The sequence below is a fragment of the Phyllostomus discolor genome, chromosome 7, assembly GCF_004126475.2.
Source record: "Phyllostomus discolor isolate MPI-MPIP mPhyDis1 chromosome 7, mPhyDis1.pri.v3, whole genome shotgun sequence".
Lineage (NCBI taxonomy): Eukaryota > Metazoa > Chordata > Mammalia > Chiroptera > Phyllostomidae > Phyllostomus > Phyllostomus discolor.
In genome coordinates, this window is record NC_040909.2 from 111,623,702 (window position 1) to 111,650,394 (window position 26,693).

The following is a 26,693-nucleotide window of genomic DNA, read 5'->3' on the forward strand; positions in this document are numbered from 1 at the left end:
ATTATCATGTGAAATTATTACCTAATCACATCTGGGCTTAAAGACAAGTGAGAGAAGGTATGTTTTACCTTTAAGATGCATCTCCATAGTTTCTGGAATATAATGACTGTTCACTAGCATCCGTGACATAGAAGACAGCTCTTCAAAAACAGCAAAACAGTGTGCTACTCTCTAAGTGTCTGATGTAAAGGAAGAATAACACCTTCTGTCACTAATAAGAAGCATAATTGGTAGGTACAAAATAGACAGGGGGAGGTTAAGAATAGTATAGGGAATGGAGAAGTCAAAGAACTTGTATGTGTGACACATGCGCACTAAGGAGGAGGAATGCTGGTGGGAGGGGGGTGAAAGGCAGAGGGAGATAAAGGGGAAAAAATGGGACAACTGTAATAGCATAATCAAAAATATATACTTTAAAAAAATACTGTAACAGGAGTACCCTGCATGTTTATTCCTATAGTTTTTCATATAATGTAATCTACTCATTATTGTAAGGGGATGATAGAAAATGGATGGAGGGAGGGAGGGAGGGATGGATGGATCTATCTTTGATCAGCTTTGAATTTAAGAAACTTGTATATGTAAGCTGCAGTGTTGGCTTTGTAGTTGCAATTTGAGGAAGACCCATTTTACCCTGTGTCTATTTCCAGACAAGTTCTTCATATCCCTTCCACAAATATGGAAGCTAATTTAAAAAGCAAGTTAGGAAGCAAGCATCTATACATTCATTTAATATGAATTATTAATTAATTATAAATACCTCTACTAACTTAGTAATAAATTAACTGTTCACATTGTATGGGAGCACTTGCTAACCACTAATAGGATGCTACTATGCAAAAATTCTCATAATTTTTATGAGATCAAGTAAATTATTGTTTTCCTAAAGTACCAATTTAAATAGTAACTGTTAAATACACATACTTATCTTTCTTTCTTATTCTATCCCATGTTCACTGAGGTCACTGTCCTAAAATAAATAGTGCAGTTTTACTAGTTTTATGTATTAGAAATATTTAGCCTCCGTTTGGAGACCATACATTTTCTATGGTGAAGACAGGCATTTCCTCAGCCTGAAATACCTCTTTGCTCATCATTTCTAACATTAAGCTTTGAGCAAAAACTAGATACCTGAAAATCATCCCACACTAACAAAGATTATGAAAAATACAAATGTGATTGTAAAAATAAAAATAAAATAAGCACATAACAGATGTTTTCTTACTTGTACTTTTTCATATCTTCTTACTTTTTAATCAGTTATAATGTATGTACAAGGAAAGCGTGTATGTAAGTCACTGTGTACAGCTTGATGGGCTTTTTTTACATGTGGACATCGCCGTGTTGCCACCGCCAGGGTCCCGGAAGTCTCCCTTGTTCGCGTCCCGCCCGGTGCTCTGTGCTCCAGAGTTAACCACTGTCCTCAGCTCTGTAAACTGTAGTTTAGTTTTGACATAACTCCATGTAAAAATGAAGTTTGAGGTTGTGAAAACTTTTTCTCAACATAATTTACTGTTTATACATCTATTTGACATGGTTTCTGAGCCAACGTCAGGTCTTATAATTCAAAATAGAAATATTTTGAGCGGTGTTTAAAGTTTAGTTTTTAAGTTCAGTTGGTTCTATCTTAATATCAAATAGTATATTCATTTACTATGATATTGTCCATGTAAATAACTAATGAGTATAAGGAAAAAATAAAAACTGTATATATAAAGTTAAAATTTTTTATTTAAACATCTGTGTTCATTAGATAAATTCCTAGGATGCACCTTAATAACTTTGATTATAATGGGAACTTCTTAACCAATTTCTGTGAACTTTATTTACTGTTATTTAGTGCACGTTGTCATGTACTTATGTACGTGACATTTGTACGTCATAGAATACATAGGTTCTCAAAAGGGAAATAATGCTTTGTATTTGAGGCTCCCAGTGTCCTCTCACTGAATGATGGTCATCCAGGTATGGGTTTGATAAACTGACACAACAGTGAAAAGAATTCCTGTCCCATGTCAGCTTATCAAACACACTGTGGACAGCATGTCTTTAGCATCTGAATACATTCCCAGTCATTTAATTTCTGAATAGAAATCACGAAGCTCATGTTCAGTGAAACACAACCTCAGTATTTCCAGGTGATTTTAAAGAACACCTGTTAAAACTGAGGTATAGTACCACTAAACTTTAAGAATGATCCACAAACTAGGAAAATAATAACATGCATAGAGTTATAGAATTGCAATGTCATTTATTTAGTGTTGGGAATATATGTTAATAAAATATACAGTAAAGTAATGACTTAATATCCTATTATTCTGGTAAACAGTTACAAATTATGCTGTAAACACATTTATACTAGAGAGTAAAACACTAAAATCAAGTATGTTTTGATTTTTTTCTACCCTAGTTTATATCACAACAGATAACCGCTTGGGAAAGTTATCTTTCAACCTGAATCTGTCATAGTTTTTTTCCCCAACTTGATTTAATCATTTTACTTGAAAATGTTTATCCTCAGAACTTTAGCCACCTTCATTATGAGTAGTGTGCCAGAATCATTTGTACATTTTTGAGGTTAAGTATGGGTATTCTAAAAAAGATTATTTTAAAATTTATTCTTGGTATCATAAAGATATTCTGGTGAAAATACAACCTAAAAAGTGATATAGGTCAAAACATATATACTCATATACTTGTGTACATGAGTATTTATATATATTCATAATAAAATAGTTCAATCTGTACATTAATGGGTGGATTTGCCTGATACTGTATCATACACAATGTGAAACCACTTTCCAAGTGTATTTTCTACCCCTTCCAAACCCTTCGAAGAAGAAATTACATCATGCAGTTCCAGTACCTCATCAGGGGAGCTCCATCTCTGTGCCGCGGGAGAAAGGTGGTGCAGCAGTGCCGAGCCCAAGTTGCTCTCCTCTTTCGGAGAAAATTGCAGTATCCAAGAGCTTTTTTTAACAAGGGACTATTTTTAAATGTGTCTGGTCACCTCAAAGGATATGTAGGGCATTTCCTGCCAGTAGGATTAGAGGAAGGAAGTACCAGGCCAAATGTTTGATGTGTGATGTACTGTAATTCCTTTCATGTGTTCGGTGGCTTTTATATGTTGATCAATGTTCTGCTACCAATTGTGACCCTGGTGTGGTCCAGGGCATTAAAGTGAGACCATCCTTAATGTATAGGGTCATTAACTGTACCTAGCAGCATTATTATAATTAAGGATACTGGTTTTTTTAATAACCACCTCTCATTTTCATTAAAGTATTTATTTTTTCATAATTGGATAATCCTCTTAGAGACAGTGATTCCCATGAAAGAAATGATTCAGTGTTAGAGACTGCCAATACTTACAGCACTGTAGGTAGATGCTCTTTTAGTTCCTCATTTCACCTTGCGTACCTGGTTACAGCATTTTCTTCCCATAGTCTCCTGTGGGGATACAAAGTTCAAGATGGAAGCTAGCTTTAAAGTGTAGTTTTCCTGGGTGTGTATGTCTTACAGGCAGTAAGTATTGACAAAATTGATGTCAGCAATATTATCTACCTTTATAGAAACAGAGTTGATGATTACACATGTTCTTCACTATTCTAAGATCACATGGAGAACCAGTAAAGTTCCAAATTGCTATAGGCTTAGGCTGTTTTATGAACAAAACTGAACAACAGCTTCTGATTATATGTAATGGCAAAAATTTGATAACAATCTGATTGCTTAGTTGTAGACAAATGGTTAATGCAATAGTATATTCATTTGATGAAATTCTAAGCAACCATCGCATGGATAATATGTGTGCCTATTAACATGAAATATAATTGAGCTATTTGTTAGGTGAGCAAAAGGTTTTTAAAAATGTATGTATAGTATGATCTTATTTATATACATGTTTAAATGTGAATGGCAGATAGCCTAGATGGTTACAGCCAAGTTTCCTGTGATTATTGGTCTGTAAGAAGTTGTTTTTCTTACATTGATTTATGGCTATATTCTAGGGTTGTGTTTTTTTTTGGACTAATTCAAATTCTGCAATTACAGTTTAGAAAGTTTTTTAGAATGGCTGTTCTATATATATTATTCTTTAAGTCTTCATATATTATTTTACATTTTTAGTTTTTTATTTACTCAATGTTAAACATATGAAAATAGATCCTTTATTCTTTCATATTCATCTTTTCTGTTCCCTCTATATTTGCTTTTTGGTACTTTATAAACTTTATTTTTAGCACATCACCCATTAGTCACTCAGCACTCAGCGGTGGTGATTCTAAAGAAATGTGTGCTCTCTTCTGGTGTGTGTGTGTGTGCGCACATTTGTGTTTGTATTGGTGCTTATTTGTTCATTTGAGGAACCAGTTTAATCGTTTCCCCTCATATGAGTATGTGGATAATTTCAGTATTTGTCTTTGTCTCTCTTTCAGTGCTGGTGTCAGATAAAGTATTTTACATTCATTTGACTAAAACTACAGGCACACACTAGCTGCCAAGTAGGCTCTTCCTATAATATTGAAATAATAACTTGGCTTTCTTCCTTACATAATAAGTCAGTTGTATTATGCCATTTATTTCCTCAAAAATATCTGTGAATGTTTATCATTTAACAGCTATTTGCAAGGTATAGGTCTAAACTGATGATAAAAATATTCACAGTTGTTACCTTCATGACATATAGTTTAATCATCTTTGTAATTATACTTAAAGTATATTAATTGATTGATTTTTTAAACATCATTTTCTCAAGATAATGAAATATCCGACACATTTAAAATGTTAAGGAAGAACCCACTGAATTTTTATATATCCTTAGTACATTGATGTAGCATCTACACTTGTTTTATCTTGTAGAATAGAAAGTACTTCATTAGTTTTGAAAGTTAAAGTCATTTTCAGGTCATGGCTTATGATCTTAATGCTTCACATCAGAATAATCATGATAGTATTGTAAGCATAATAGGGTACAAAGTAAAACAAAATTTAATAACTGTGACCTTTCACCAATAATTTGCAAAAAAATTATTCAGTTGGCCTTTTTTAAGAAATGTACTAATTTTTTCATATTCTTTTGCATATTTTGTAACATGTTAAATATAAATATAGAACATATATAATTCAAAACTATGTTAATGTTGAAGGAAAATTCTGTATTCAATATAGAAGTGATTTTATTAATGTATACAAAATATGAATAGCCAATAGTGCGATTGGGGAAGAAAGTATTTATACCTAATAAAAACTGATATGCTGAATAAATATAGTGGATAATTGTTAGAGAAACTGGGAACAGACAAGATGCTTAGAAATAAGTATAATGATGGTTCCTCTTATTGGAAGCAGCCATTCTTAATGTAGGAATATTCTGTTTCTTCTTTTTGGTGCCCTAAGTTAGAAAACACACCTTTATTTATTACAAATAGTTATATTTGTAAGGAATACTTTAGAATGTTCACAAAAAGAAGAGAAATTTAAAATTTACCACAAGCTAAGGTAAGAGTCATTTTTTTTTGGTGGTATCTCCGTAACACCTGTTTTACCTCATTATTTCTCAGATCATAAATTTAATTTTGAATGCTTTTGCCTCAGCACACATGCTAAGGTGTGAAAAATATCCTTTTATTCCACCACCTCCATGTCTCAATTTTATTGTTAAATATTTCCTATCTCTCCCCCCGACTTTTGACCATGTCTTTTTCAAATAAATTTTTGAATTCATAAGTAAAATGAAATTTCATTTTATCTACATCAGTTTCTTTTATATTTCCTTTGATAGATAAAAAAACTTCCCTGTGTTTATATTCTCTGAACTTTCACTGTGGTCTTGAATCCCTATTTTGAATAACTGTACATTGATGTTTTATATGTTTGTCTTTGATATCATTCAACATTTTCTTTTCTGTTACAAGGTTATTTTCTTAAAATGTCATGGCATAGAGCACCACTAATGGTTAAATATTTATGTAGCCATTATTCTGTTTGTAAAAACTACCAAAATACAGAGAGAAGCCTGCTTGGGGCTCTAAATGTACCTGCCTCCCTTCACTGACCCATTTCTTCCCATCTGTCTGGCATATTTGCTCCAGTTCAACTTATCACCTAGTTCCAACTTCCCTGTGGAGCTTCCCTCTGAGTACCATAGACCCAAAAGGCCTTTGTATGAGAAGACCTGTTACCTAACATCTGTAATCAAGATGTGATTAATTACATGGATATGAGTTACTTATGTACATCTAACAAATGTACATTGCTGGATTTTTTTTTTTTTTGTATGTTGGCTTAATTGTCCCTTTGCCTTTTCTGTTTTAATTGTAGCTGAGAAAATATCCAGGGGTAATGTGTTCAGGAATTAAGCTGTCTATTAATATTATTTATCTGATATTAAGATTATAAAAGAACTTGTTCTTTGGTATCAATTAAAACATACATAAAATTTATTAGTGAAATAAGAAATAACTTAAATATTTTGATTAAATAGTTTATATTTTACTGACTAAAATCAGCACTGTAATTATGGCATGGTATTTAATCAACTTCATATATTACTAACAATAAGCATATCACATTTATTATCTCCATATTTTTATATTTTTCACCATGTTAAGGCATTGATGTCCCAAGTAAATAAAAATATCTCTATTTTTGAAGAAGATAGGGGAAATTTTTTTATATTCTTAGTTTTCTGAAGAAGAAAAAATGTCTTTATATTATAAATGATGTAGTAGTGTTTCACTTCCTAGTGATATAGGTAGTGATTTATTTTACACTTCATTAATTCCTGAATGCATGAATGAAGTACTATATTTGGAATTTTTATCTATAGTAATATATAACATTCTAAACCTAATTATTTCTGTAAATCTGGATAGTGTTCAATCCTAGATTTAATGGAGACCTTTTTGGAACCTCATCTTAGGAGATTTAAGTGTCTATAGGAAAAAGTTTTCAAAAGAAGAAAATTCTACTTCCAAACCTTGGAAATTAGCACAAGCCTTAACAATATATACATTTGTTATTAACAAGAATATCCTCAGAATTTCCCTGTTGCAGCATTGCTGTTTAGAATCATAGAGTGCCCTAATTCATGTACATGTAACTAATCTCACATCTTGATTGTAGGTAGTAGGTGCCAGAGGTGTTCTTACAGTAAAGTCTTTTGGGATAACCAGAGGGAATCTCTATAGAAGAGTTAGAATTAGGTGATATGTTGAATTGTAGCAAACATGCCAGGTAGAGGGAAAGAAAGGTTCAATGAAGAGAGGCAGGTATTAATACATTTAGAGACCAAACTTCTCTCTGTATCAGAGGATTGGTTAAAGGGGATAAAGAGAGAGATTGAGATAAGACTGTGGAAGTTTTGAATTCTGGTTACAGAACTTTTGCTTTATTGCTTGGGTGAATGGGAAGGCCCTACCTATTTTTTAAAATCAAGTTTGTACTGTTTGGGGGAGTATTAAACACAGTGAGAAGCACATACACTATCACAGATGCTTAAACAGCACGGATTCTGCAGTTCCATCCATGCTGTTGCAAAGGGTATAAACTCTTTTTTTCTCTCTGCTGTGTACCAGTGAAATAAGCCAGGCAGTGAGGGACAAATACCATATCTCACCTTTAACTAGGATATAGTCAACAAAAGAAAAAAGCAAACAAAATATAACCAGAGTCATTGAAATTAAGAATAATCTAACAATAGCCAGAGGGGAGGGGGGGCAGTGGGGAGAAGGGTTTTCAGGAACTACTATAATAAAGGACATATGTACAAAACCGAGGGGGAGGGTAGAAGCAAGGGAGGGAGGTGGGTTTGGAGGGGGTGGGTGGGAGGGGTGGAGAGAAAATACAGACAACTAATTGAACAATAATAAAATAATTTAAATTAAAAAAAAATGAAAAGTCTGACCACAGTGAAAAAAATAAAAGTTGTTACAGCTGGAAAAAAAAAAAAAGAACATAGATTCAGGGTTGAGATTGCCTAGATTCATGTTCCAGGCTTTCCACTCACTAGCCACTTAGATCTTGGCCAGCGTAGAGTACTCAGCTACCCAAACCTGCTTATCTGTAATATGTATTACCTACCTCATGTGACATCGTGTGACATGAGGATTACATAAATCAATGCATGTAAAGTATTTAGAACTTGACTGACACATAGTAGGTATTCAGAAATATTTCTGAATACTTATTTGTATTAGCTGTCATACTTAATAACAGATTGGATTTCACCTCTCGTTCTTGCTCATGCAAAATTAAATAAGTAAACTCTCATTGACAAAGTAAGAAATTATAATATTTTACATTAAAAAAGGCCAAATTTATCCCACCTACCCAAGAGGCTTATGTCAGTTTAAAATTTCCAGATAATATTTTCTTCATAGTATTAAGATGTATTTAATACTAGTTAACATTTGCATAGTGTTTTATAGTTTGCAGAGTACTTCCACATATTTTACCTCCTTTGGTTTTCACTGCAGCTCTAGGCCTTCTTAGTATGATTTCTTCACAGTTAAAGCCCAAGATCACACAGCTAGCTTGGGCTTTTAACAACTGCATTATAGTTCCGATTGGCCTTTTTACTGAAATGACTACATCTGAACAATATAGAGAATAAGAAAATGCATCCTATATCCATTGCCTGTCTGTATTCTGCCTCATGCTCTTTTAACTCTACGTTGTGTATGGAAGGCTCGTCAGTTGGTTATTCATAATTGCATTCACAGATTTTTACTGCACTTGAATAGTCGACTGCATGAATATGCCCAGATGTCTGTCTTTGCTTCTATGAATGCATGTATACATTTTTAATTTTTCTCTATAACAGTGTTAAAGTGACTATTCAACATTCTTTTTGTTCACATCTATAATAGTTTCTCTAGATCAGTGCTTTACAAAAGAACTTCCTGTGATAAAGGAAATGTTCTAAATCTACACTGTCCAGTACAGTAGCCAAATGTGTCTGTTGAGCACTTAAACTGTGACTGCGGTGAGTAAGCAACGGAATTTTTAATTGTATGAGCACTCTTAACTTACTCTCAGTAGACACGTACTACAACTGGTAGCTATTGAACAGCATGGCTCTAGGGTATTTATCAGGACAGGCATTCCTAAATCCTAAGTTTAGCATGGCTTCAGCTCTGTTGGATGTCACCAGATTGTTTTCCAAAGCAACTCTCTCAGATTTACGTTTCCAGTAGCTGGGTGTCAGAGTTGCCATTGTTCAACTCCGGCAAATTCTTCCCATCACCACTGTTGTATTAGACACTACGAGCAGTAGTGTCTCTGCCCTGGTTGTGAGCAGAGCGCCCTTGGGAAGAAAATGTGTTCTCTGCAACTGGAAGCGACAACTTAATGCGATTGGATGTATAGATATGTGTCCTTTAATGTATGATGATAGAAGGGCAGTATGCTACTATACCATAAGGGGAAATTTACCAAAATTTTAAATCAAATGTTAGATTGTGCGCTTACTGCTGACTAGAATATTCTGGAGTGGTACCTTTCTTTAAAGAAACCATCTTTTTCTGATATTTTTGTAGGTTAAGATATTTGTATTTTTAACATAATGTGTTAATAGATTTCCTGAATGATTGCTGCACTTGTTAAAACTACTATTTTCCTTTACAAATAAAGAGACTTGCTTAATGATTATTGTATATGAATCTGAGAATCTTGACCTATGATGTCTGTTCTTCTTGACCAGTTCTGTGAAATGTGTGGGTCTGAAGCAACTCCCTATATTATAAACTATGGAAAATGATGTGGCAGCATTTTTTAAAAAGGCATTGACTTGCTATATACCAAATCTAAAGGTCCTCCTCTCACCACCTTCTTGTTTTAAATCCACTCTAGTTTATCCTTGGGAATATTGTCTATATAAAGCTTAATTTGAAATCTCTGTTTTTCACCCAACTATATATCACACATACACATTTTAATAAAGTATAATCTTGTGTTTTATTTTTAAAACCAGTTCTCATATTGTTAAGTATAGAAAAGAGGCACGAGAGAGAACTGAATCTGTAGTCGGAGGTGTGGTTTGCAGTTGAGGCTCCACTAAGTCCCAGCCTCCTTGTTTAAAGCATCAGCGTCCGGAAAGTGGAGCCTCCCTGGTGCACCCAGTGGGTGGTGATTTACCTGAGAGGATATTGGAACGCCCTTTGCAAACCATTAAATTGTGTACAAACTTAAATTGGTATTATTTATATTGATACTGTTGTATATGTTTATATGTTTTGCATCATACAATAAAACACTTGATAGTTTGGAAGGAGAATGGAAGTCTTGTGGAATAAAAGAATGTAATTAAAGAGAAAACTGTTGGAATGATAAAAAATTACAGGCATACTATAACAGTGAGTTCAGTAAGAGATAAAGGGTGATTTCTTTGGTAAATTTTTATTAAAGATTTCCCAAGCTATTTAGATTTAGAAATAGTATACAGGTAATGCAACTATTACAGCTATAATTTGCTTTTTATAAATACTTGTATAGGGTTACAGTGGTTTTTTATTATAGAAGGTACTTAGAAAATTACAAAGAACCTACTTTTGTATGTAATTATATGGTACTATGAACACTTCTAGTCTATTAAAACTTTATTTTTAATTACTCATTAATGTGTTTAATATACCATTAATATTGTTGACATTCTTTAGCTGAGTAAAACAGTGTCAATTCTGAGTTCTGATTTAAATGACAATTTAAAATCTTTTTTATTTTTATTGAATTTATTGATGTAACATTGGTTAATAAAATTATATAGGTTTCATACGTATAAGTCTATAACACAGCATCTGTATATTGTACTGTGTGTGCACCACCCCAAGTCAAGTCTCCTCCCATCACCACATATCCCCTTTATCCTCATCAGCCTTCCCACACTGCCTTGCCTTCTGGTGATCACCACAATGTTGTCTGTGTCTATGAGATTTTTTAAAATCTTTATTGTATTTTTTTCATTACCATTTCTTAGTCATTTCACCTGTTTTGCCCATCCCACAACCCCCTCTCTGCTAATAGCTGTCAGTCTGTTTCCTCTATGAGTCTGTTTCAATTTTACTTGTTAATTTTGTTCATTCAATTCCACATATAAATGAAATCATATGGTATTTGTTTCTCTGACTGGCTTATTTCACTTAGCATAATATTCTCCAGGCCCATCCAGGCTGTCACAAAAGGTAAGACTGACTTCTTCTTTCTGACCACGTAGTATTCCATTGTGTGAATGTACTATAGCTGTTTTATCCACTCATTTGCTGATGGGCACTTGGGCTGCTTCCATATCTTGTCCACTTTAAATAATGCTTCTGAGAACATAGGGGAGCATATATTCTTTCAAATTAGTATTTGGAGTTTCTTTGGATATATTCCCAGAAGTGGAATCTGTGAGTCATAAGACAGTTCTGCTTTTAATTTTTGGAGGTAACTCCATACTGCTTTCTACAGTGGCTGCACCAGTCTGCATTCTCACCATCAGTGGACAAGGTTTCCCCTTTCTCCACATTCTGGCCAGCACTTGTTTGTTGATTTATTGATGATAGCCCTTCTGGTAGGTGTGAGGTGATACCTCATTGTGATTTTAATGTGCATTTCTCTGATGATTAGTAATGTTGCACATCTTCATATATATGTCTATTAGCCATCAGTAGAGCCTCTTTGGAGAAGTGTCTTATTTGGGTCCTTTGCCTACTTTTAAATTGGATTGTTTGTTTGTTGGGTGTTGATTTTTATAAATTCTTTATAAACTTTGAATATTAACCTCTTATCAGATGTATCATTGGTGCGTATATCCTCCCATTCAGTAGGTTGTCTTTTTATTTTCTTGATGGTTTCCTTTGCTGTGCAAAAACTTTTTAGTTTGATATATTCCCTTTTGCTTATTTTTCTTACATTTCCCTTGCCTGAAGTGTTATATCAGAAAAAATATCCTATGATATTTTTCATAGGGTATCATACCCTATGATATTTTTCAGATCAAAAAATAATCATATATGAATATGATATGATTATCCTAAAAATATCATAGGATATGATATTTTTCAAAAGTCTGAAGTTTTACTATTTTTTCTTCTAGGAATTTTATGGCTTCAAGTCTAACATTTAAGTGTTTAATCTCTTTTTAGTTTGTTTTTATGTATGGTGTAAGGAGGTGGTCTACTTTCATTTTTGCATGTGTCTGTCCAATTTTCCCAACACCATTTATTGAATAAACTATCTCTACCCAATTGTATGTTCTTGCCTCCTAGTATTAATTGACCATAAATGCATGGGTTTATTTCAGGTGTCTCTATTCTGTCCCATTGACCTATATGTTGGTTTTTATGCCAGTATCATGCTATTTTGATTACTGGGGCCTTTTATCAATTGTACGTCATTTTTATCTTGATGGGAATTATGTTGAAACTATATATATTGCCTTGAGTAGTATGGACATTTTAATGATGTTAATTCTTCCTATCCATGAACACAGTATGAGGTCTGTCTAGAACATATCCAGCTATGTACTATGAAAAATAGAGACATTTATTGAGGAAGATACAAGATACATGAAACATTGTACATAGGACAATGACACCTCAGTCCCCTTCAAACTAGGTACCTTGGGACCTCACACAATTCTCCCAATTGCCATCTGCTACCCTGTCATGTTTTCTTGAATCTCATGGGTGGTCTGAAATCTCTTCCATCTCAAAGGTAATTTTAGTTTTTTGAAAAGCCAAAGGTCACAAGACACCACCTCTTGGTTGTAGGGGGACTGAGTCACCTGGATGATTTGGTGTTTCATCAAAAAACCCTGCATGAAATGTGATGCATGAGCAGGCACATTGTCATGATGAAGCTGCCAATCATGAATTGCCCATAGCTGTGGGCATAGCTTCTGAGTCATCCAAATAGTTTTTGTGGAGGAATGTTCAAGCTTAACACAAAATTGGATGCAGATTTGTTGCTGTACTCGCTCATTTTGAATGTGACGGCCACACGGTCACATGCTCACTCAATGGCATCTGCCGCTCCCACTGACTAGTACAGTGAAGCCGTCATTGTTCACACATGCACATTCTAGTCCTCTCTCCTTGGCTGCCAGGTTATGTGGATGTTGGGCAAACCATCCTCATTATGTTAGCAATGGCTGGACTTTTTCCAGACAGGCCTCAATATATGCTTCCACTTATTAGTATCTTCTTCAGTTTCTTTCTTTAGTGTCTTGTAATTTTACATGTACAGGTTCTTTACATCGTTGGTTAAATGTATTCCTAGGTGTCTTATTTTTGATGCAATTGTAAATAGAATTGTTTTCTTAGTTTTCCTCTCTGAGAGTTCAGTATTGGTGTATAGAAGTGAACTGTATTCTGGATATTTATTTTGTATCCTGCTACTTTACTGAATTCATTCGTCAGTCCTTGTAGCTTTTTGATGGAATTTTTCAAGTTTTCTCTATACAATATCATGCCATCAGCAAATAATGACAGTTTTACTTCTTCCTTTCTAATTCTGATGCCTTTCATTTCTTGTTCTTGTCTGATTGCTGTGGCTAGTACCTCCAGTAGTATGTTGAATAAGAGTGGTGAAAGCGATCATCCCTGTCTTGTTCCTAATCTTAAGGGAGAAACACTTGTAGTTTTGCCTATTAAGTGTGGTGTAGGTTGTGGTTTTGTCATATGTGCTTTTATTATGTTGAGTTTTGTTCCTTCTATTCCCACTTTGCTGAGAGTTTCTATCATAAATGGGTGCTAGATTTTATCAAGTGCTTTTTCTGCATCCATTGATATAATTGTAATTTTTATCCTTCATTTTGTTTATGTGATACATTTTATTGTACTAACCTTGCATCTTCAGGATAAATCCCACTTGTTCATACTGTATGATCTTTTTAATGTATTGTTGGATCTAGATTACTAATATTTGTTTGAGGACTTTAGCATCTTTGTTCCTCAGGAATATTGGCCTATAATTTTCTTTCTTTGTAGTATCTTTATCTGGTTTTGGAATTAGGATAATGCTCATCTTGTAAAATGAGCTTTGGAGTCTTCCCTCCTCTTGAATTTCTTTGAGTAGTTTGAGAAGGACAAGTGTTAGCTCTTCTTTGAATGTTTGGTAAAATTTACCTGTGAAGCCATCCCATCCAGGAGTTTTGTTTGTTGGGAGTTATTTATTTTTTTATATTGGTGCTTCAATTTCATTAATTGTAATTCATCTATTCAGATTTTCTGATTTTTTCTTATTCTTCCTGATTCAGTTTTGGCAGATTCTATGTTTGCAGGAATTTGTCCATTTCATTAAGATTGTTCATTTTGTTGGCAGCTGACTCCACAGTTTGAAAGCTCCACAAGAGTGGCGAGCATAAGGGAGTTCAGAGGGAGGGGCTGCCTCTCTCCCCCAGGCAGATGCCATAAGACGGGGAGTACTCCACCCAGGAAAGATGGCTTCTGCAGTATGGGGAATGACTCAGCACAGGGATCCTGGTGGCTATCCCCCTTCAGCATTCTCCCTGAGCCACCATCCCCAGTCTCTCCTCATGATACTCTAGTTAGCTCCACCCTCTCTCTGCCAGAGCCCAGGGTGAGTGGTTGCAAACTAGATTTTGTTCATTGGCCGTTTAAGAGTTTGTCTATGTCTGTAGAAGACTCTTTCCCTGGTGAACAGAATCCTTGTTGATTTTCACAGCCAGATGTTATAAGCGTGTTTCTTTCTGGATCTTTTGCTCTGGGCTGGGGAACGATGCTTGAGTTTGAAATACCACACTTCTCAGGGGGAACTTTTTCAGCAGATAATCTCCAGAATCTCAGCTGCCACCTGTGGGAGTTGGACCAGCCCCTTTTACATCTCCTTTCCTGTCAGTCTTGATGTGGCTTCTTCTGTAAATCATCCTCTTTATAAGGTTTCTCTTCAGCTAGTCTTCAGCTGGTTATTCAGGATGCTTGCTCTGTAGCCTAGTCGTAACTGTAGTTTGGTCCTGGAAAGAGGTGAGTGTACATCCACCTTCTGTGCCACCATCTTGTATCCACTCAAATAATTTTTGAAAGGAAGTCTTTGTAAATACACTTTAGGAGTAGCAGAGGGTGGGTAAATGATTGATTAGTAGAGAAAGAAGGAATATGACAATAGCCAGAGAATTTCATTGACATATTCAAATGAGACACTCAAAATGGATTTGAAAAAAGAGACGCTGACTACCAAAACCAACTGTTTTGAGTAAATGAAATAAAAAATGAATGAAAGTGTGAAGAAAATACCTGAATGGGAAAGTGGTAACACTGTTGGATTAAAATCTGGGTGGTTCATGATTTATATAAATAGGAGTTACAGCCATGGTAGATTTTACAGAAAAATCCTAAATCTGGAGGTTTGCCAAATACATATGTTACAGAAACAGTAGAAGCAAGTAGGAGGTCCACCTATCTCTTAATAAGGGTGTATTATGAATTTCATCTATTTATTTTGTTACTGTCTTCAGAGACACAAAGAACTCTGAAGAAACCTAATGAATGCCAAGGTTTTACTAAATTTACAGTTAGTCTTTCAGAGTCACCTATGTGGGAATTGCAGTAAACTCTCCTGCTGACTTCTGGACTTGAATATATAAGAAGTTAACGTTTTTGCCAAGTATTTGCACCTTTTAGAAATCCTTGAGGATTTTATGTAAGCACATCTATAATATATTATTATAACATTCTGAAAAAATCCCATTTTGTCAATGAATTATTATATATTATTAAATTGAAGCTATGCAAATAAATGCACTCATTCTAGAATGTAATGTTTGAATATTAATGAAAGAGTAATATTTAAAATTTGCACTATTGTATTAGTGTAATAAGGAAGAGATTGCCTAATCCTGTGAAAATCTACCGTGTGTGTTATGCCATTTAAAAACTAAAAAGCTAGAAGGACATTTGCTAATGCTTTTGATGTTTCTTTTCTTTCTTATATACCTGCCTAACTTTTCCAGGCTTTCTTTTGTTGTTGTTACTGCTCTTTTCTCCTGTGAAGTTTTGTCAATCTGTCTCCTTCACATTCTGTACTTGCAGAGGTCGCTATTTGTACATACTTATGGAGTTTTGCATTTCTCCTGGTTAAATTTCATATCATTGGTTTTTGATTCTTTGTTCCAATATTTTAGAATATTACAGAATCCTGATTCTCTCCTACACTGTATTAGCAGTTCTTCCCAACTTTGTCATCTGAAACTTTGATTGTACTGATTTATATGAATTTATTAAAATTAATGATAAAAACTATTTAATTGAGCCAAATCCTCTGGCATTTTCCTAGAAACCTGACTCCAAATAAATGTTATTTGAATTTGGTTTTAAACCAGCTATAAATCCATTTTACTGTGTTTTCATCAAGCCTATATTTCTCTGTTAAAAATGTATCTTAGTCATTTACACATCTTTCTAATGTTAAGTTCCATAACATTGATGCTTTTTTTTTGTCTCACTTGTTATCATGGTAACACAACCCAACAAGGAAATCGATTTGGTTTGGCTTAATTTATTCTTAATTTATGTAACCCCTATTATATACCACTTTCTATTCTAAATTCTCAAAAAATTTCTGACAAACTAGTAATTGTGTTTTTGAAGATCAACATCATAACTAGTTTTTGATTTTACAAAATTGAAATAGCATTTTCATTTCTCTGTTTCCTCATACATCTCTTTCTCAGTAATTTCTCTGATATTACACATGTTCTGTGACCACATCAAGAAATTTTTCAATGCAGTGCATGTTCAGTTAGTGCATTTCTTTTGAACTTTGAGTTCAGAGTTTTTCGGTGTACTCTGACATATTTTCACCTTGACCATACATTGTATACCCTGCATCTTTTAAATCATTTTGCAAATATATCCTATTTATAACAGTAGTGAGCAAATGAGGACTTAATCAGCTCAAGTCTGGGACTATTTGTTGAAGAAAAAAATTCAAAGCTCATGTTTCCTGAAGATAGGCTGTGAAAATCTAATTTCTTATTTGTTTAACTAGTAAAAGTATTATGAGAAAATTCAAGCAGAAAGATATATTTTACACTCTAATGAAATTGCCTATACTTTAGCCATAAAAAGAAAAGAATTGGGAAATACTGCCATCATGTCATTATTTTCACTCGTATCATGTAGATTTGTACACATAATCACATAATATTTTATAACTAGAAAAAAGATTAATTTTAAAGGTGCCCCCATATAATCATTTGTTAAGGTAAAATTGTTTATCATAAAGTTTCTATTAATTTTAGTTTTTAGAAAGTATAAATTTTTAGAAAGTAATTTAATAATTGGACAACTTTGTTTTCGCTTCTTTTATAAAACCCCTTTGAGACTATTAAATACGTGATAAGTGTTTTATTAATTTATCACTTAGACTGGAAATAATGAGAAACTTTTTTCTTTAGTTTTTAAAAATTTTATTTATTTTTTTATTTTTAGACAGTGTGGAAGGGAGGGAAAAAGAGAAAGGGGAACATCAATGTGTGGTTGTGACTTACATGCCCCCTACTGGGGACCTGGCTCAAAACCCAGGCATTTGCCCTGACTGGGAATCGAACTGATGAGCCTTTGGTTCACAGGCCAGTATTCAGTCCACTGAGCCACACCAGCCAGGACAAGAAATTATTTTCTTTAACTCAAAAAATTATCATAGGGCCTGTTTGATTAAACTGAAGTCTCTGTATCCTTGGTATACGTTTGGATTTTATAGTACATAGTAAGCAAAACCACTGGATTCAGTCTGAAAGCAGGCCAGTCAGCTCCTTTCTTATCCACTACAGTAATAACAATAAGCAAGTATCATTTATAGATAGTAAGCATGTTCATTAAATTTACCTAATTTACTCCAAAGGAAAACCTATATCGCTAAGGAACATTATTCCCTATGGAGGAAACTGATATTCACTGAGTTAGTTGAATTCTCCAAGGATACAAAGCTTATGAGTGATAGACCAGAATGTGAACATAATTGCAACATTAAAATTATACTCTTAATACAGTAGTATTGCACTGCATTTTCCTTGACCATGGGACCCTGAGGGTAGCCAGCGCTCTTGCAGATGTGTGCCATTCATCATACTTTATTTTATTTTATTTTATTTTATTTTATTTTTTTAAAGGCTTTATTTATTTTTTAGAGAGGGAGAAAGAGAGAGAGAGAGAAGAACACCAATGTGCAGTTGCTGGGGGCTGTGGCCTGCAACTCAGGCATGTGCCCTGACTGGGAATTGAACCTGCAACACTTTGGTTCAAAGCCAACGCTCAATCCACTGAGCTACGCCAGTCAGGGCTCATTCATCATACTTTAGAAAGGACTGGGCCCTGGGGAATGTAAGGGAATCGTAGGAAATCTATCTCCTTCACTAGAGATATAATTGGGAAGTACATATACTGCCCTTTGTGAATCAGTTATATTACTGAATACGTATAAAGCATAAAGTAACTAAAGGTGGAGCCCTGGATATTACACATAGTGGAGAGGCAAACAGAAGAAAAGAATATAGTAAAGGGGACTAAAGGGCAGTTGAGGGAGTGGGTAGTGGGCCACACAAGCTCATGGAATAAAATTTTAAGAATGGGCAACATTGTACTGGCTGGCGTAACTCAGTGGATTGAGCGTGGGCTGCGAACCAAAGTGTCGCAGGTTTGATTCTCAGTCAGGGCACATGCCTGGGTCGCAGGCTACAGCCCCCAGCAACCTCACATTGATGTCTCTCTCTCTCTCTTTCTCCCTTTCTCCCTCCCTTCCCTCTCTAAAAATAAATAAATAAAGTCTTTTAAAAAATGGGCAACATTGTGATAATAATAGCTTCTAACATATAGTAATTATTTACTCTGCATTGATACTGCTTTACGTGCATTAACTCACATGACCCCACTCAATGACTTTGCTTTTCAAACAGGTGCACTGAAGCACTGAATCTTTAATTTGCCCAATAGCACCCAGTAGAAGGTGGCAGGGTCAGACTCGTGTATCCCAGCAGGCTAAATCTGTAGCCTGTGCTCTGCACCAGTGTGCGCTACTACCATGATGAATTGTCACATGGCCAAGAACGCCAGGTGAATTAATGACTGAAAACTGTCCATTGGATCTGGTAATTAGAAACCTCATGGGGGTTCTTTTGCAGGAAAATTTTAGAGAACAGATAAGGATGGCACCTGATTGTTCTTGGTCCAAGGAGAAAATGAATTGTGAGGAAATAGAAATACTGAGAAAAACACAATTTTGGGTAAAAGGGACCATGAGAGAGTCGTAGCTGAGTGGGATGCTGGGTCTCAGGGAGCGAGTGTCCCTCTCTTTTGTAAGGAGGATAACTGGAACCTGTTTTTAGCCTGAAACTTAAAAGAGTAACAAGAGAAAAGGGAAAAGCGATCCAGTCAAGTTCCCAAGGAAAATGAAAGAAATAAAAGATATTTGTCACTTACTCAACTTTGTTGAATTAAAATCCTATTATGTGCCAAGCCCTGTGGCTAAGTACATGGGGGTGAAAACACAGAAATTGAACCAGCCTTTAATGGTGAAGTGAATTAACAAAGATCTTGGCCTCGACGAGAAGAGATGCTTCCTCTAAACAACTTGGTGAAGGAGGCAGGACAAGTATTAATTTCTCTGTTTTATAAATGAAATAGCCTTAGATTTATTGGTCCTTTTTTCCTGCTCCCCTCAGTTCAGATAGCAAAGATAAGATGTTCAAATCAAAGAGATGTGACTAATGCTCTGTCACATGTGGTTTTTATAATCAATAAAGATGCTAGTTTAGATTAAAAAAAGAAAAACAGCAAAGAAGGGAGATGGCATATTCTTGAATCAGAATATCTGCAAATGGAACTTAACATTTTTAACAAGTCCTCTGCAAAAGATGTGAACCCCTGCTCTGCGCCGTTGGCTGGAAATCAACATTTGGTTCCAACCTGATGGTCAGCCATTTATATCCCCTCCCCTATTCTGTTCTCAAAGTTACCGTTACTTTGGGGCAATTGGTGATAAAAGTGTAGACACTTAATTTAATCAAGACATACAAATTTTACTTCTTTTTACATTCCTATTTTCTGGCTTGTTGAACACTTTTGTAGATCTCAATTGAGTTGTAAGTAATGAATTTTACTTCTTTGCAGTGAGCTCCTGAGATCTGCCTGTTCAGCACTGTGCCGTAAATGGTTCAACATGAGCTGTTCCTTGTGTAAACATACGAAAGGCCTGACCCAGACTAAATCAATTTAAAAAGGAAAACATTAAAGCTATGTTTCCTGTTATATACTTAAAGTCGTCTTTGGTTCCTTATGATTATGTTATTGACCAACTATTGCAGACTTTATTTTATCCTCCTACACCACCTGCTGAACGATTCATATGGTATGGGAGATGAGTTTCGGAAGGGCAAAGCAATTACAATTATAACTCCTACATTTTAGCCAATAAAGCAGCTTTTTGTGTTAAGGGTAAGGAAGTTATGGGCATCTTGACTCACCCCCTTTCCTGATTTGAATTGCTAAAAGGCTTTAAAGACTGCAATAAGGAGAGAGAGCAAAGTTCATAGAGCTTTTAGAAGTATGTGAATTTGAGACAAAATTTGATTCCTACTCATGATATCAAACATTTCTAGGAAAAATTTAATTAGGAAATGAAACAACATAAACTTTTATGAGGTATTTTTGTTGTATTTTTTAAGGAGGGCATTGTTAATATTAGGCATTTTGGTCTCACTGAAATCATACAGTTCTTTTCTTAAGCTTAGTTCCCTGGTAAAGTTTCATTCTATTAGAATTCTTTGCTCTAATAATTTTACAGTTGTTTCTTGTGCTTGGAAAACATAGTGCAAAATCAAAACTCTCTTCAATGAAGTATACTTTCATTTTTGGCATTGTAGTCAGATTGTGTTTTACTTTTAACAAGCTATTTTTAAGTTACAAAGTTCTTTGCTTACAGAAAATAACATTTTAAAAATTGTGGAATGATTTCCAGCTTTTGAAAAAATAAAAATAAATTATTTTCAAATCTGTCTGTAACCATTTATGTATTTATATTTTTTAAAAAACCTCTGTTGTACCATGAGATGTGAAATATATTTTTCAAAAAGACATCTTGCTCTAATAGTGCTTAATAAAAGCTCATGTATGGTATTTGAATGAAAACATTCTGAATATGTTTTCTTAATTTAGTATTAAAAAACAAATAAAAGTGCTTAGAATACTCTATCTTACAACAACTGGCATTAGTTTAAGTATGCATAGAACAAAGTGAACATATCTTTAAAGAATAAAGATCAGTTAGTATTTCAAGTTGGGAAAATTTAGGTACAGTTCGGGTAATGAAATAAATCAATGCACCACTGTACATTTTCTGACTTTAATGAACTGAAGATAAGTCCTAAGAATTGTGTAATAACAAAGAATAATTAGATTTTATTTTCAAGTCGGAAAAAAGTTACGTATTTATTTTTATCAGAGAGAAATCAAACCAAACTTGTAATTTTTGTAATATTAGCTAATTCTTTATAGTAAATCTTTATATTAACCTAAACTAATAAGTCAGATGGCCTACCTTTATTATTTGTAATAGTAACTTATATTTAATACTTGGGAAACTGCCTACTCAGGATGCTAAAAAATTGTTGAGGAAAGTGTGTCTTGTTAAAGTTGCAAGTGTATTTTTAATTGACCAAAGTTTTCTGTGATAAATGGTTTCTTAGAAAGTAATGCATTTATTGTATACTAACCAGCATGATATTAAGGTCTTTTTAGATTGATAAAAATCAATCAAATTAGAAGACGTGGGTAGAATTAATTGAGTTTGATTAATTAAGTTGTAGGTCACTGGTGCTCTGCTTGCTCAGGCTTTTTGTTGTTTTCAGAATCCTAATGTTTGGGGATATAGCTCAGGGATAGAGCATTTAACTGCAGAATCCCAATGTGTGCCCCAGCAAAGTGGAATCTCTCTTCCTCTCATTCTTGAGTTATTTCAGTTTGTATACAAAGATTGAGAAGAGAATCAAAGTAGGAGAACTTTTTTGAATGCTTACTGAGGTTTTTAAGATGTGGCAAGTTCTCTCCTAGGCTCTTTATATGTTATTGCACTTAATTTTCATAGTGAAGAAGGAAACTCAGGTTTTCCTTTGCTTTTGACTACTGTGCTACTACCTAATTTCTGTACCCTTTTTAGCAGAGGAGACAATGCTAATTCGCTAGGCAAGTCAGGGCCAAACCCTTTCTTTCATCCACAAAGGCTGGGCCTGGTGCAGACCTCTGACACTGTGAAGGAGACCAGTCTGGCTTGAAGCCTCACTAGCCTGATGGCTTTGCATCCTTGCATACCTGTCTCCAGGCCAACCATTCAGAGCCTCATGCAGGTTTTTGGATGTGCTACTTTTTCACACCTTTGGCCTTCGAACCAGTTGTTTCCTCAGCCTGAATACTTTTCTTTGTTGTATGAAATGAGATTGAACTCCTTTAACTATTGCTTCCTCTTTCCTGGGCTCCCCAGATCTGGATCAGACATGCCTCTAATATGCTTTTGTTTGCATTCTGTACCTAGCACATTTTATAGCATTACCTGTTTTGTAATGGGCTCCAAGCTGTAGTTGACCCAGTATTCCCAGGGCTGGTCACACTGCCTAGCATGCAGCACCCACTAAATATCTTTGAATGAATGAATGCAGTTAGCTCGTTGGAGGAAGAGCTGTTTAGATAGGATACAGGGTTTTTTTAATTTTTATTTTTCAGTTACAGTTGACATTCAATATTATTTAGTGTAAGTTTCATATGTACAGCTTAGTGATTAGATAATCACATAACTTATGAAGTGATCCCCCCAATATTTCAAGCACCCACTTGGCACTATACATACTGTAGTCATTACATTGTATATTGTTGACTCTATCCCCTATGCTGTACTTTACATCCCCATGAGTATTTTATAACCACTAATTTGTACTTTCTTAATCCCTTCACCTTTTTCATCCAGTCCCCAAATGCCCTCTCCTCTGGGAACTATCAGTTTGTTCTCTGTATCTGAGTCTGTTTTTGTTTGTTTGTTTGTTTGTTTGTTTCTTTAGATTACACATGTAAGTGAAATCATATGACCCTCGTCTGACTGTATCACTTAGCATAACAATACTCTAGGTTCATCTACTTTGTCATAAATTCTTTTTTTAGCCAATACTTGTTTTTATGGCCAAGTAATATTCCATTGGATATATGTACCCCTGCCTTTTTATCCACTTGTTTTTTGATGGACATTTGGATTGCTTTTGTATCTTAGGTATTGTAAATAACAGTGCAATGAACCTAGGGATGTGTATATTCCACCAAATTAAAAAGTTTTTGCACAGCAAAGGAAACCATCAACAAAATAAATAAGACAACCCACTGACTAGGAGAATGTTTTCACCAATACATCTGTAAGGAGTTAATACCCAAAATTTATAAAGAACTTAAGAAACTCAACACCAAAAAAAACAAACAATCCAATTAAAAAATGGGCAAAGAACCTGAGTAGACATTTCTCCAAAGAGGACCTACAGGTGGCCAATAGACATGAAAAGATGCTCAGTGTCACTTTTGAATTAGTGTTTTGGGTTTCTTTGGCTATATACCCAGAAGCAGAATTGCTGAGTGATAGGCAGATTCATTTTTAATTTTGTAAGGAAACTCCATACTGCTTTCACAGTGGCTGCATCAGTCTGTATTCCCACTGACACTGTACATGCTTGCCAGCACATGTTTGTTGATTTATTGATAGTCTTTCTGACAGGTGGGAGGTGATACCTCACTGTGGTTTTTATGTGTTTCTCTGATTAGTGACACTGAACATCTTTTCATATGTCTACTAGCCATTTGTATGTCCTCTTTGGAGAAATATCTATTCAAATTCCCTGCCATTGTTTAAGTGGTTTGTTTGTGTTCATTTTGGTGTTGAGTTGGATGAGCTCTTTATAAATTTTGGATATTAATCCCTCATCAGATGTATCATTGGGGAATATCTTCTCCCATTTAGTAGGTTGCCTTTTCATTTTACTGATGCTTTCTTTTGCTGTGAAAAAAAACTTTCTAGTTTAATGTAGTTCCATTTATTTGAATACCTTTTTTTATTTCCCTTGTTCGAAGAGTTACAGGTAGAATATAGTTTTGACCTTCTTGACTAATGTGGGGAATAAGGAAGAATTTGCTTTTTACCAGTTACTACATTACCAGCAGTTTTATACTGTCAGGATATAGTTTTAAAATAGTAATTTTTAAAAAAGGAGAAGTAACTTTGTATTTGGTGTACTATGTGAGAGGACAACATTTATATTAATCCCATGGTGAAAGGGTAAGAATTGTATTCTAGGACAGTGATAAGGAGGAGGGATTCCCCCCCCACACACAATACTGTAAAATCTTTGTTTCTATAAATCTTTCTAATATCTTCTTACTATCTGTTTGATCACCACATCATAGTTATGTTTCTTTTTTATTGCAAATGTGGTTTATTTGGCCTTCTATCTTTATCTCTTTATTTTCCTTGAATGCTGGAGGTTTGTCTATTTTTGGCTTTGTTGATCTTCTCTGCCTTTTAAACAATTATTAATATTTTCTCTTATTTTCTTCCTTGTAGTTTATAGTTTATTTTGTCTTTTTATGTTTACCTCATTAATTTTGAATATTTTTTGCTAAAACAAACATTTTAGACAATAAAGTTCCAACCTACAACCTTTGATACATAGTTTTTGTTTTGAAGTGTTTCTTAGCTCTTATATGACTTATTGACCAGTGAGTGACTAATAAAATGTGTTTTTAAACTTCCAAATATGGGCAGTTTTGTAGGTTCTGTTTTAAATAAAATATCTAATTGTATTATGATCAGAGGATATAGTACACATGATATTAATTCACTGAAATGTGTTGAGGCTAACTAACTTTATTGCCCATCAGGTGATTTATTGGTTTATCTGTGTGCTTGAGAAGAATGTGTATCCACAAGTTGTTGAATACTGTATCCTGCATATGTCCATTCATCAAAATGACTTTTTAAAATTGTATGTATTCTTAGGTTTTTTAATGTGCTTAGTTAATATATTTCTGAATGAGGTGGGCTGAAATTTTCCACCATAGTTGATATGTCAATCTTTTCTTTTACCATATGATTTTTTAAATTTCTTCAACCAATTTACATTCAGTACCCTTCTGCACCACTCTCAGATACAACAAAGTGGCCTCTTTTATGTTTGATTTTATTTTATTACTAATAAATGTATAATTGTCTCAACTTTCAGCCCATTACATCTTTTATATTCCATTAGTAACTATATTTTAATAATTTTTCCCTTAAACTCTGTTTTGTCAAATGTCAGTGTAACTATTCCAGCTTTCTTTTGGCTTGTATTTTCTTAGTATATATTTTTCTTTGTTACGATTCTTAGTCTCCTTGCGCACTTAAGTTTTAGGTATATTTCATAAAAAAAAAAAACAATAAAACTGTGATTTGTTAAATCCAATCTGACAGTTTTCTTTTTTAACTGGACACTTTAAATCACTTGTGTTACTGTGATTATAGTTACATTTGGATTTATTCTTTTTATGACCTATTTGTCCAAATTTTTGTTTTTTTCTTACTTTACATTATAAACTTTTGCTCCATTTATTTGAAAGTTACATGTTTCATGTCTATTATTTTAGTGGTTACTCTAGCTTTTTTACCATGTGTAAAAATCTAAAGTTAATACCTTTGTCTTCCTCTTCTCAAATATAGTGAAACCTCCGTTCTCAGACATTTTGGTTCTTGACCAAGTTGTTCACGGAAAAAGTGTTTCTGTTGTCTAACAAAACTTCAGGTCTTGACTCTTCTACCCAATGAACCTTTCGTGCTGACACCTGTTTGATCTCAGTCACGCGTCTCTCAGGCAACGCAGGAGATTTGGTCTTCAAACAAATCGCTTCTCAAGCAGTTTTTTGGAACAAATTAAGTTGGAGATCTGAGGTTCCACTGTACAAACACTTTAGAACACTTTACCACAAATTACCTGATCCCTTAGTTTATATACTGTGATTGTCCAGTCTTTCTTTTAACCTGTATTCTCCTCACAATTTTGGCATCATTTAATATTTTAAAGATAATATTTGTTTATGTTTACCCATAATTTACCAATTCCTTCCTTATCATTTCTTCTTGAGATCCTTTGGCTACTTGGATCTAAGAGTTGGCATTTTTCAACATTTGTAGAATAACGTCACCTCTTTAACTGGTACCTCCTCCCCATTCACTGTATTATCTCCCTGAAATTCCAATGCGGTATATTTTCGACTTTCTCCCTCTCTTTTCCATTTATCTTAACTCTCTTTCCTGTGTAGTATTTTTTTGATACTTTGGATTACATTCTGGATTTCTTTGGGTCATTCTTTCAGTTCACTAATTATCTCTTCCATTGAGTTTAGTCTGCTTGAGTTTAAGTAATTCTATTTTTATTTGTACTTCTACGTAGTTTTTATTACTAAAATCTTCTTCCCTGCGCATACTTTTTTGAAGACTTCATTTTTTTAGACCAATTACAGGTTTAATTGACTTGGTTTAACAGAAGCAGGGGGAAGTCCAGAGAGTTCCCTTACGCTCTGCACCGCACAGTGCACGGCCTCCCCGTTACCGACACGCCCACCGGAGTGCTGCAGCCGTGTAAACCGATGAACCCACGTCAACATGTATCCACCCAAACCACAGGTCACTGTAGA

The 26,693-nt window shown here is 34.4% G+C and overlaps 1 protein-coding gene across 7 annotated transcripts in view; it reads left to right on the forward strand.

Moving 5' to 3' along the window:
• The window catches only part of VPS13B (vacuolar protein sorting 13 homolog B), a 702,408-nt gene that overhangs the window by 382,547 nt on the left and 293,168 nt on the right, over positions 1-26,693 (forward strand). The window lies entirely within an intron of this gene.